Source organism: Lagopus leucura, unplaced genomic scaffold (genome assembly GCF_019238085.1).
Source record: "Lagopus leucura isolate 7727_CA_CO unplaced genomic scaffold, USGS_WTPT01 Super-Scaffold_100157, whole genome shotgun sequence".
In the NCBI taxonomy this organism is placed as follows: Eukaryota; Metazoa; Chordata; class Aves; order Galliformes; family Phasianidae; genus Lagopus; species Lagopus leucura.
The window spans coordinates 22,826,238-22,835,837 of NW_024962334.1; positions in this window are offsets into that span (position 1 = coordinate 22,826,238).

Consider the following 9,600-nt stretch of genomic DNA (forward strand, 5'->3'; position numbering starts at 1 on the left):
AAACACTTTCTATAGAATAAAGAAAATTTCCACTTCCATCTTGAAAGCAACGTGGATGCTGGCCTGCTACACATTAAAACAACAGACAACAAATGAAGTTACCATGCAAGTTCTGGGAAAAGGAAATGTAAACTCATACTTGTTTCTCCCTTGTCCCTTTTGATGTCATACATACATTCATCTAAGAAATGCAGATAAAATTTAGCAGAGGATAATGAGTCTAAGGAAAAGTTTCAGAACATCCTGGCTTCCCTTACAAACACCAAATCAATGCCACATCGTTAGCTCATGACAGATCCATCAAAAAAAAAAAAAAAAAAAAAAAAAAGAAAAATCAGTGAAATCAGTGGAAAAACTCCCAGTTGGCTAAAGAAGATTCTTTAAAAATCAACTAAACCACAATTAAACATAATTCTTTTTTTCTTTTTTTAATGAAAAATAGCTTTTTAACAATGGTGAAATTCTCATGAGGCCATTTGTTTTCATTTACCAACTTTTCTCTCCTTGGTGAAGCAAACTGAACATAAATAACACATTTTTCATCTCACTAATTCCCAAAACTTTTAAACTTCCTTTCTGTCTTTTCCAATGGAAACAAACAAACAAAGAAATGAGAGGCAGCATAAGAGGGCAAAAGGCTCAAGAAGGTATCACAATGGTCACACAAGGGAACAGGCCCATCTGGAACACTATAGGGATGAATTAACACAGAGGCCAGCAGCTTGGACGGTTCTTTGGTTCTTTCACTTTCTTGGTTGTCCCAGCAAATAACTTTTTTCCTTTGTTTTTTTTTTTTTTTGATGCTGCACACACTGATTAAAGAAACACAAAAATGGTACAATGTGGAATCTGAGAAAAAATTTCAGAGAGTCTTAAAATATGCTGGCAGAACTGATAAATTTCATATAAACGCTGAACAGAAACAGAAAACAATCTGTTTCTTGGACAGCTCAGGGTATATTGGGACCACATATGGTCTGCATGATTCTTCCCTCATCTGTCCATTCAGTTTTCTGAAGAACATTAAAATACAGCAAATCTCCATGTTCAACCATAATAGCTGGAAGATCACCTTGATAAGCTTCCACACAAAAATAAGGAAGGAACCAACAAAAGGCATTTTAGTTTTTCTTTTTCACTAAATCTATTTTAACTGAAGTAAATTCATTTTCCCCATTTCAAGTCTGTATTGTCCATGACATTTTGAAGCCATCTCCTTGTAATTAACTCTCTGCTACCCACAAGCATCTGGGTAAGCACCAGACTGCTGGTCAGAATCAAACCACCACAATTCTGTCCTGTTGCTACTATCATTTAGGTTGTACTCATGTCTCAAATCTTCAGCTCAACTATGAATACATACACAAAAGATATTTCAATCATATAGCCCTCTTCTCAGTCTCTGCCAGATGTTAGAAAGTAATTAACAGTAAGACTACATGTCTTACTGTTGACTACTAAATGTATTAGTAACATCATTTTTTCCTTTCTTCTTTTGATTCTTACGGAGTTGCACATATTTCCCATTATTCTGCTATTCCGTCAACAACAGCCTTCAGCCTTATGTTTAGCATTACTGAAGTCTGGAGTAACCGTCTGTCTGCCTTTTTTTTTTTTTTCCTTCAAATGTATTTTAATTAGCAAAATATTTGAGCCTTGAGAAGAGATTTACTGCACGTCAGCACACAAGATGATGTTACTTAGGTCCATAACACTTTCTCTTTTTTTCATAGCCATAATTTTCTGTATTGAAGTATCTTTTTTGTTTTTCTAAGTACTGCTGCACACATTTTCTTGGCTCTCTGCTGTCAGGCCTCCATAACAGAGCTCCTGAACAGAGATGAGTGTTGGGAAACTGTCAGTCTGCAGTGTTATAACAAAGGCAAACAGGTTAAGCAGAACAGGCAGATTCTACACTACTTTACTGCATTCAAGATGTTACTCTTTCAATTTGCAGTGTTTTTAAGTTCACTTAGCAGAGTAAGTCTCACTGTAAGACCTGAGAGCTTGAGTCAGAGCCTCACACTTTGAGGTTAGTAAGCCAAGTAAGAAATATCTACCTGGTTATTCATGTTGGAAGGTCAAAAGTGACTGTACTTAATGTCAGGCATATCACCCACTGCTATGGCCTGAATAAATTAGTCTATTTCAACTACACTAGGTTCTAGCAATATATAGACACAAAACGTACACAGAGGTTCAAATAACAATCAGACACAGAACAAATCTTTGATTTGTCTTTTTATCCAGTACTGTCATACACCAAACACAAGTTACATATCTACACTAGTCTTTTCTTTTGCTAACAAATCATCAGGACAGTTACCCAGCTAACTGCTATCTATTACATCCTTCATCTCTTGTATCTGTCATTCTTTCAATTCTTCCCCTCCTTAGCACTTTCTCTAACAATCCTTTGATTAATTTGGGCGAAATAATACTCTACCCAAACTAACGCAGAGCTACTGGCTAACACAAGGTTTCTGTCATCTCTTAAAGTAAGTACTGGAAAGTAAATACTGGTGTTAACTACAATTCTCTGCAGTTATTCAACACTGTAGCATTATGTTTCCTGAATAATGCCATTTGCAAAAGACATAAAATCCATTATACTTCCCATTTATACAGAAATACATGGAAAAATATGCTTGCTTTCAATATGAAGGAACTCTGTGAACTCTGTTTTTCCTCTAAATACCTTCAGAGATCCATAACCACAACTGAAAATATTTTCTACTATCCCCTCATATTTCCTACTGTACAATTAACAAATGTACAGTTCAAAGAGCGATGGGTTAGGAGGGTACTTTACAGGTTTATAGCTAGAAAGATTATTGTGGTGAAAAAAAAAAAAAAAAAAAAAAATGCTCACCCACATCCTAGTCTCATAGTAGAAAACTCCAAAAGGAGTGATCTCCAGAAAGAGATCCTCTCCAGTTGCAGTCAGCTCTTAAACGGGTCTAGGAGAGGTGCAGCCAGGCTCCACTCCTTCCAGTCACATTGCTGAATTGCCTTCACCTGTGCTCCCATGGCTGACTCAGTCCTTGCCTCAGGTGATCAATCAGTGGTTCAGGCCATAACCAAACAGTCTCATACACCTAAAAAAATCCCATATGCTAGCATAACTTTCTAGTATGAGGTCAGGTAGTTTCAATTACTGGCTTTAAGAAGATGCCTTTTCAATCATAACCTCTTACTTAAAGGGCAGCTGCTTGAGTCACATTAATCAAGAGCCAGGCTTCACAATTATTGAAACTTCCTATATGTATAAGTCTCAAAAGGAAAAGAAGAACAGACTGCATATACAAAAGAGCATTTCATAGAAAGAATTACTTCAGACACACAGGCGATCACTGAAAGGATGGAAGTCTTATGAGGAATATGTTTGTACTGGATTGTTTTATTAGGTTGTTTCATTGACCATTGTGGCCAAAGCTGCACAAGATCTACTGTTATGTATTGCCAACATTCCCAGCAAAGGTAAGTAATAATATATGTTGTTTCACCATGGCCAAAGGCAACACCTAAAGCCTGTAGAAAGGCTCTCAAGGACAAGAATTTGGATGAGGTTATTGTTTTCTGTTGTTCAGCCAAGAATTCAAGGAAAATGTAAGCAGGAAGCCTTGCAGATGGCTGTGTACAAAACAAGATTTTTGTGGTAGTTTTTTGCTTGTTTTTTGCTTTTTTGTGCTAAGTAAGCTATCATTTTCATCTCCTGTATCTGTCACAGTTATTTAGAGCTTGGAATAATGCTGTGGCACATGATATAAACCAAATCTGTGAGGCAGGCATGGGTTTATATTATTTAACCCATGTCAAATCATGAATTTAAATACCTTCTATAAAACTGAGCTGAGTTCCTCTTCAAAGCTTGCTGGTGAGGTGGTAATAAAGGAAATAAAACTCTCTTCCCTACCTATAGCATAACTAAGAGAGTCCATGAACAAAGGCGGTCTTGTTCACTCAAATGTATAATCTCCATAGACCCACCATAGACTTCACATTACTTGAAGAACCTGAAAAGCAGACTTCCTCATGGCCTATTTCCAAAATTCTTTCTCCCATCCTGCCATAATTCAAGGTGTTTTCAATTACACTGAAATGTGTCCCACAGGAGCAGGCCTCTTCCTAGGCAGGTACCTTAAGGCAGCTCTCCCTTAAGAACAGGGACATTAAGCAGCTACAACACAAGGGGGCCAAGCGTGGAAACAATATTGCAGAACTGCTAATAATTGACTGCTTTTAAGACAGCAACTCAAACTTTAAACACCTTAATTAAAAAATTAAAATTTTCCTTCCTTTTCTGAAATATGAAATTTTTAAAAAGTATATCATAGTTTAACTTTGTATCACAATACTGCAAAAGTTCTGAAAAGGAAGTCATGTCTAGACTTTTTTAGACATATCTACGCTTCATTAATCTGCGAAAAAAGATTTAGGTCTCGTTGTGGTAAATGTAGTTTGGTTGATACAGGTAGTGGTCTGTCCTGCTTCTCTTGCACATCCTGTTCTATGAACTGAAGACGAATGAAGCAAAAACTATAATAAAAATTTTCAAGCAACTTATTTTTTTGTGGTAGGAAGTATACTGCTGGCTGAGGAGAGGCACAACAAGCTGCATATCAAAATTACAGATTAAGGTAACAATTTTTTCAGAGATTTCCTGCTTTTTTTTTTTTTTTTTTTTGCTAATTAATCTCCACCTCATCAATGCAAGAGATTGCACTTTTGTCGTCTTATATTGTTCATCACCTCCACTGTTTTCTAGAAGCTCATCTCTTCATACTGTTCATATTTAAAGAAGTGTTTCTAGCACAACCTACAACAGTTCAGAATGAAGCTTTCACATGATGAGAAACAAAGCAATTAAAAACTTTACATGAAAAACTTCTATTTCTTCTATTACTATTTTATTTATGTTAACTGCAGTAAGAGCAGGAATAATGAAAAGACTGATGATGATTTTTTTCATGTTTCCAGTAGTCACCTCTTTGCCCATCCTGCAACTGGACTATGTTAAAACGTTCTATGAAAGCTGAAGTGGACTTTACATCTCTGTGTCAGAGAAAGCTCTGATGTGAAGAAACGTAAGCAAAATTGTTGTTTGAATTCTACATTATATATCATGAATTTATTTTCTGCGCTATTTAGGAGAGTCTGGCACTCTGGCAGTGAAGCACTATGTAATGTCATGCTTGGCTTGAGGTACCAGACACTTTTGCTCCCCTTTTCTTCTTTCACCTCTTATTTCTTGTGCTGTTTTAATCATACTATAACTGTTCAAATGCTCCCTTGTTTATTTTTCATTAATAAAATTCCTCAGTGATTTGGAAAATACTGCTTGTTGGGTGTAATGATTAAGAAATTAGAGATCAAGTTAAATCATTGTTGCTACTGCACAAATTAATACACGCCAGGCACACCACTCATCAAAGACATCATGTACAGTATCTTGATAAAAAGCAGAAGTCAGAATCTAAAAGCAGTGGAACAGAAGCAAAGATGCTTAGAAAGATAACTACAGTTACACAAATACGTATACTGAGTGCTTAGAAAAGTCTGAGATAGTTAGCTCTTTGTTTTGTTTTAATACCAATGTTTATGCACTTGCAATGCCATTTGTCTCAGCACAGTTCGTCTACAAGTTTTGATTATGACTGCTGGAACAATTTTTCCCAAGTTTTCCTGTCCTTTGGCAGGTTAAAAATGCTTTGGAGATTCAGATCTGGAATAAATTTTGGTAAACATATTTCCAAATCCTATTTTTCCTGATGGTTCTATGAGTATCAAAGACACACAAGTATATCAAAGGTATTTTTAAGAGTTATTTACAGATTGTGTCAAAAGAGAAAAACAGTTGGTTCTTCTCATGCCCAAGAACTTTTTCTTCCTTTAGGACTTGGTTGTGAAAATATTATTTTTGTGGATATAAACTTATAGGCTTTAGCTTTAAATATTTAATTGTGAGCTGCTGAATTAAACCAAGAGATAGCTTTTAGGTTCCTTTCTACTTTTGATTCTTCTTATGAGTCTCACCACTGAAATCTTACAAGCACTGATGCAAACTGTGTAATTATCCCTATCCTCATCCCTCAAGGAATGTGAGAGAGCACTACACCTCTCAAACGCAAACTGAACAGTTTTCTCAGTTCATAAGTAAAAAACTCTTCTCTCATTGCTCTGATTGCCAGCCCTGTAAACCCAACTTCTTATGAAAATTATTCTCTGTCATTTATGGTCTTCCCCAGAAGTGAAGAAAAAAAAAAAAAAAAAAAAAAATTCAAAATCAAACCAAAGCAAAAACCTTCAGCCAGTTCTGCTGTTTTTTTGGTCAGCATAAGAATGGTTTTTATATAATATTTTGAATTACTACAGTTAAAACAAGAATTTGTCATCCTTTAGGAAAAACTTGACAGAAAGCAAATTTTAAAAACAATTATATGCTTTTATTGTTATCAAAACAATTAGGAAATTTCCTGGGTGAGATGGTCAAAAAATTGGCTTATGTTTCAGACATACCATCTCATCTATAAAGAAAAAGAGAGCTGCAGGTGACATCACAGCTCCGTTAACAAAAAAAGGAAAGTTCTTTATGAGAACAACGGGATACAGATTTTGCTCTTTTTTGCTGTTGTTGCTGCTGTTGTTGAAAAAAAGAAAGGTATGGAAAACAGTCCCAAAATATTGGGTAACATTGGCATAAAAGGTAACTACAAGACTACATGCTTTCCAATGATCTATGTTTCTCCATATATTTTGGGATCATGTGTTTTCCCAAAACACGCCTTTTTCTGATTAGCAACATATTTACAGTCCTTGCAAAATAAGGTGTTTACAGCGAGTCTAAGGAATCTCCCTTAGAAGTGCTTTAGAGGTGCAGAACCTGAGCAGAGCCCCAAGATTGCTGCAAGCTGCAACTCACCACATGACACATCTTTAAACTCTATACCATAATTCTTCAGCCAAATCCCAGTTGCAGCAGTATGTGTGTATGTGCAAGAATAACAAATTTCTTATTAAAGAAAGGGGAAAAGATAGTCACTGCAATATCTTATACCATCTTTTGTGCAACACCACCAACACAGATAATGCAGAACTGCCAAGTTATACTGGCTTTCCAAAACACTTCACAACATCAATCTAAGGATCATCCTTTATTTTCAAAATGTATATATATTAACAGGAGTGTGCACATTTGGAAGCTGTTATAAAAACCTTGTGAACTACTGTCATCAGAATATCAGTTACACAGGTGTGTGCTGATAGCTGTGGATCATAATAGACTCATTAAATTTAATAAGTATCAGCAGCACAGACTTTAGTGTTTAACATATCCCATTCTTGGATCTTGAGGTCTGTTAAGATTAGAGATCTAACATCATTTATTTTGTCATGCATCCTAAAGAAGAATGCAGATATAAAGAGATCTTCCAAAGAAGGGACTGTATGGGTACCTAATAGGATCAGTTAGTGGGAGCCAAACTGTTACAGTCTCCTCATTTGACACCTCTCATCCGGGTCCCATCTGGCTCCTCCAGTTGGCAATGGACTTAACCTATATGTTTGAATTCATCTATTTTTATCCCCATTGTATAAAGGATCATCTTTGAGTAGACTGACATCTTCAGCCTAGGCATATACTGAATGAATACTCCTACAGGGAGAAACACAAGTAGTTAGTTTACCTTACAGTATGGCTAGCCCATTGGTCTTACGAAGATTTTTGAAGATGGAAAAAGCATTCTGATAAAAAATTATTTCTACTAGCAGTGGCTGGCAGATATTTTGTCTCAGAGTTTGACAACTATCAATAGGAAAATATCCTGGAAGATAAAGATGCAGGTGTATACACTTGATCAGCGACAGGAGTGATCATACTATGACTGACCATTAGTAACACATACAGAAGAACCCTCAAAGAGGCATATGTGACACTCAGAGGTATATGACAACATATTTCAAATCATAGTCACTAGTAGGAGCATAACTGTAATACTGATGTGCACTGTTCAGGAAAGCTGAAGTCCTGCTAGAACAGATGTAGAAAAGGACAATAGGTTTGATGGATACAGAAGTTTTCTTACAATGAGAAACTAAAAAACCCTTCTTTGTTCAGTCCAGAAGAAAGAAGGCTAAACTGAGACATGATATCACTGCAGAAGTGTTAAGGAGAAGAGCACTTGATAAGAATTTCTCAAAGGTAAATCTAGGCTAGCTAAACAAGGGTTTCTGTCAAAGGAGAGAGTTTAAAAAGCAGTTTTTAAAAGAAGAATGGGACAAAATTCTTTGTGATAGTTTAATACACCTGTAAGCAGAATATCACACTGTGGCTGTCTACAGGGATGGTGGATAGTAATTGATGACTCACTCCTATGTTTCTGTTTGTCTCCTATTAATCCTGGACTTTAAAAATCCTCAGGAACAAAATACTACAGCTAGAAGCTAATCTGAAGGTAAAAATGTTCCTATATCTTCTATGTGTGCTATAAATATAACAACAAAATAGTAAAGAATTACATTGAGGCAGGTCAAAAATACTGGAAGTGAACTGTTACTTTGTGGTCGTGGAGAAGAAGAAAAGGAATACCTGGAGTATCTATCAACATTTTAAGTTACTCCTGTCTTGCATATGTCCCTCCTTCTATTTCTGTCACTTTAAGTGAAATTGCTTTTAATTAGATAACACTGTCTTTGTCCTGCATCTTTGGTGTGAAATGAAATAAAAGGAGGCTATATTATTCCATAAAAGTTTCTTTTTTTTCAAATTTCCAGTTCAAGTTTTCTGAATATTCTGCATATTGACACATATTATGAAGGATAATAGATGTGAAAGACACTTTGTATTTTACAAATTTGGAATGTCACTTGGATTTTTCAGACCAAATGAAAAATGCTCCATGTTGCTCATCATCAACAATAGATTGATGATGATGGAATGACAGCTCCATGGATCAACAGCAGTGAATGAGCTCCCACTTGGCATAATGGATGAGCACCACCAAAGAGGGCATTGCAGGGGCCTCAGACTGCAGATCCACAAATCACTCAGCAAACATGAAAACTTTCTATTGGTCTTCGCAATCCATAAAGAATGATCAGCAAGAGCTCTTTCTTAGTAACTGGATGTTGGGGATAAACACCACTGCACATAGACAGGTCCACAACAGAAGAGAAACTTGTCTGGCTTCTTCAGGAGAAGCCTTCCTGGAGACATGCCAGCAAACTCCATCCCATATTCTCTGATCCAGTATAAACACTTGAGAACATGCTTAACTTTAAGCATGTGAGTTGTCCTGCAGACATCAATAGTGTTGCTAATGTGCCTGAAGTTAAATATGCATCAAGTGCTGTGCTGGAATAGGGCCAAGGGCTCAGAAACTTGCAGGATCAAGGTTTGGCTGAAGAACAGAGAGTAAGAAGGGATACAAAAGATGAGAGATACTGAGTTACTTTCATGCCCTCTTGTGTCAGTCCACAGTGGAAGCAAGCACTGGGATAAACCTCCTATTACAATAGAAGTTAAAGGAACACCTGTACAGAAAACTGAAACACTAGAAGATACTGTAAACACTCTTTTTTACAGCATACAGTGTCTTTAGA